This window comes from Myotis nattereri, assembly GCF_964212035.1.
Source record: "Myotis nattereri genome assembly, chromosome: 15".
NCBI classification, from domain to species: Eukaryota; Metazoa; Chordata; class Mammalia; order Chiroptera; family Vespertilionidae; genus Myotis; species Myotis nattereri.
This window is the reverse complement of record NC_138090.1, coordinates 52,177,345-52,181,348: the sequence shown is the minus strand read 5'-3', so window position 1 is coordinate 52,181,348 and position 4,004 is coordinate 52,177,345. Positions and strand designations below refer to the sequence as shown.

Sequence of the window (4,004 nt, the reverse complement as noted above, 5' to 3'; positions counted from 1 at the left end):
GAAGTCTCGTTAGTCTCATACATTTAATCACCTACATTATGTAATGTACCCGCAACTATTTTTGCTCTTCTGTTTTCTTGTTTGTATGTTTTAACCGTATGTATCTATGTTGGACTGTTAAACATACAGAGCTGTCTTGCCAGATCTGTGTCATTTCATATTTATGTTGCTGAAGGTATTTCACCTGAACCACATATAAAGGCCCCTACAGATAGCCTCAATCACCATCTTCATGGGCCCAGGGAAGCTAACTCTGTTGTCTAATTTGTTGAAGAAAATTAGGAATACCTGGGCCCTTGGTGTTACTTGTTTCCCTGTCATGATTTGCCACATAGGACTGATTACTGTTGGCCCCAGTAAACATAATCTTGCAGGGGACCTCCCATTTTCAGGGACAGTCTTTCCATAAATGCCATTGATGAATTTATTGAGTGCCTAAGTAACCAATGAAAGAAATGCCAGTATCACGGCTCTTTCTTTGCAAAATAATGAAGGCTTTTCCCTAAGATTTCTTTCATGTTGGGTGTTCAATTGACTCCATAGGTTAGTTTATAAGGAGATAGGGGCTCTCCAAGCATGATGATGTGAAAAACTTATACGGGGTTTCAAACATTTTTGCCCTTGGGGGAAGAGTATGGTGCAGAAATTAGCTCAGCAGTTTTTGCCAAATTTACATCGCTGCACATAATTTCCCAGGAAACACTGTAGTCTCTCTAGTCCTCATTTGAAGCTGGATACCTTGAGACACAGAGATCATTCCAAAGAGGGGGTAGTTTTGACAACCTCAAGTATGTTTTCTAGCAACTTGAAATTTTTCCTTGTTTTCAAGGAATGCTACGACATTTGAAGGGAACCTCCTGTCCAGGTCTTGCGCAGGGCCATGTGCCATAATGCCTACAGTTGCATGGGTGATGGGCACTGGTTTCAGGACCATTGCACTGAGGGGAAACAGTTTCTCTGCAGAAACAGTGACCTAATTCCTCTTGGACCAGACTGCAGCCTATTCGATGGAATGATTTTCATCTAAACCTGCACCCAGAAGCTTTTTAAAAAATATATTTATATATTTATTTTTTAACAGAGAGGAAGGGAGAGGGGCAGAGTATTAGAAACATTGATGAGAGAGAAACATGGATCAGCTGCCTCCTGCACGCCCCCCATTGCGGATGTGACCGCAACCAAGGCACATGCCCTTGACCGGAATCAAACCCAGGACCTTTCAGTCCCCAGGCCGACGCTCTATCTACTGAGCCAAACAGGTTAGGGCCCATAAACTTTTTGAGAAAAAGACTCCAGGGCCCGTGTGTATACAGATCTGCAGGACATCTCGGTATGTTTATCTTCTGTGGAGCAGTCATTGTCCCTGATTATTATCAAGAAGTTTTGTGTCTTCCTGTAGCTTCTCAGATGTTCCCATCAGAGCCATTGGTGCTCTGTTAGCAAAACTAAGAGGAAAACAAAGGGTGTCTTGAGTCCAGGGATGTGGCTTTTGTGACCCAGCCAGCATTCTTGTTGGTTTGGGTCCGTGGTTGATAAACTGAAGCTCGCGAGCTGCATGCGGCTCTTTGGCCCCTTGAGTGTGACTCTTCCACTAAATACCACGTGCTGGCGCAAACGTACACTGAGATTGAAACTTCCTGGCACATGCGCAGAAGTCGGTTTTCCGCCTGGGGCCTGGGAGAGTCTACTTTGAAGAAGTATTGTTGATATTTGGCTCTGTTGACTAATGAGTTTGCCAACCACTGGTTTGTGTGAAAGTACTTCATTGTTCCTTACATTTTCTGTCATTGCAATGAGACTTGCCCAGAGGGCATAAGAATGTGGATTGAATATAGAGTTGCAAAACCTGTTGTTACAAAATACTTGAATATATATTTCTTTTATCTTTAGCCATTTTATGACAGCTGTATTGAGTAAATTATATGTGTTAAATGTACTGTTTTATAAATCTTGACATGTGCATGAAACTGAAACCATCATTCTCATCATACTATCATATCTATGACTGTATTTGCTTCATGACCTTGTATAATCTGTCCATGTTCTTCACAGCTTTCCTAGTAACCAGGAATTTACATTCCATTTTAATGGAGATCTTAGCTTTTTCTAAGTATTTTTCTGCTTTAATGTATATTTCATAAATTCTTGGACATCTATTAAAGATATATTAGTAAGTCATCTTTTTTATTTTTTTGATAAATATTCTTTTTGCTGTTAATCCTCACCTGAGGATATTTCTTCATTGATTTTTTTTTTTTTGGAGAGTGGAATAGAGAGGAAAAGTCTAGAGAAACATGGATGTGAGAGAAACACATTGATTAGTTGCCTCCTTCATGAGCCTTTACCAGGGCCCAAGTTGGGAAGGAGTCTTGAACCAAGGTACTTGCCTCTGACTGGAATCGAATCTGGGACTCTTCGGTCTGCAGGCCTATGCTCTATCCAGAGACAAACCTTCTAGGGCTCTGGTAGATATACCTATATTTGAATATATCACCATCATGAATCCATTTTAATAAATATTTGGTTATTTCTAATAAAGCTGGTACAAACATTTTTGTATAATTCTTTATATGGATATAAGCGTTATTTACCTTTGTCAGTGGGACATCTTCGCAGGGCTTCGGGATGCAAAAGGGCACAAGCCGGGCGTAAGGGTACCACCTGTGTGCAGGAATGTCATGGACCAGGCTTGTAGTTTAAAGATATTCTGTAGGCGCGGGGCTGAGTGAGCGGAGCAGCCGCCTGCACCGCGTCTCCGGTATAAGCGCATTGCGGGCGGCAGCCAGGGGTGGGGGTAGTGAGATCCACGCCACGCTGCAGCTCCCTTTTCCCTCCATGGTTTCTCTCAGCTCCCGCGAGTAACGTGCCTCTGGGGGCTCCGCTTGCCTGCCTGCACGCCGCATGCCGCCCAGCCCCTCAACACCGGCCTCTGCTGACACCCGACCCCTCCCGACCGCCCTCACTGCGCAGGCTAGGACGCCTCTCCCCCCTCCGCCCCCGCCATGGAAAGTTAAGTTTGAAGAGGGGGGAAGAGGGAATCATGGACTTGAAGAAGAGGATCCACCTGGAGCTGAGGAACAGGACCCGGCCGCTGTTCAAGAACTTGTCCTGGACAATTGCAAATCAGATGACGGGAAAATTGAGGGCTTAACAGATGAATTTGTGAACTTAGAGTTCCTCAGTTTAATAAATGTAGGCTTGATTTCAGTTTCAAATCTCCCCAAACTACCAAAATTGAAAAAGCTTGAAGTCAGTGACAATAGAATCTCTGGATTTCTGGACAGGTTGGCAGAAAAACTTCCAAATCTCACACATCTAAATTTAAGTGGAAATAAACTGAAAGATATCAGTACCTTGGAACCTTTGAAAAAGTTGGAATGTCTGAAAAGCCTGGATCTGTTTAACTGTGAGGTTACTAACCTGAATGACTACCGGGAGAGTGTCTTCAAGCTCTTGCCCCAGCTGACTTACCTGGATGGCTATGACCGAGAGGATCGAGAAGCTCCTGACTCAGATGCTGAGGTGGACGGGGTGGATGAAGAAGGAGAAGATGAGGAGGACGAGGATGGTGAGGAAGAAGTTGATGATGAAGAGGATGAAGATGAAGATGAAGATGTAAAAGGAGAAGAGGATGAAGATGAAGTCAGTGGGGAGGAAGAAGAATTTGGACATGATGGAGAAGTTGATGAAGATGAAGACGATGAGGATGAGGATCAGGAAGAGGATGAAAGCGGGAAAGGTGAAAAGAGGAAGAGAGAAACATGATGAAGGAGAAGATGATTAAGAACCCAAATAATCTGCAGAAAAAGAGAACTGTTCAGTATTGGTTGGACTGCTCATCATATGGATTTGGTAGCTGTTTAAAGAAAAAAAAGGTAGCTGTGATACAAACCCAAGGACACCCACCCACCCAAAGAGCCAAAGAATAGTTTCTGTGACATTCAACCTTAGTCCCTTTTGGAAATTCACCACCAAGCTTGGAGACTGCACCCCAACAGAATTGT

At 43.5% G+C, this 4,004-nt stretch overlaps 1 pseudogene across 1 annotated transcript; it reads left to right on the top strand.

The window, feature by feature from the left end:
- The first annotated feature begins 3,040 nt into the window (after positions 1–3,040).
- Positions 3,041–3,784, top strand: LOC308531499 (acidic leucine-rich nuclear phosphoprotein 32 family member D-like; annotated as a pseudogene). Its single transcript has one exon. The product of its transcript is annotated as an acidic leucine-rich nuclear phosphoprotein 32 family member D-like (transcript).
- The last annotated feature ends 220 nt before the right edge of the window (positions 3,785–4,004 follow it).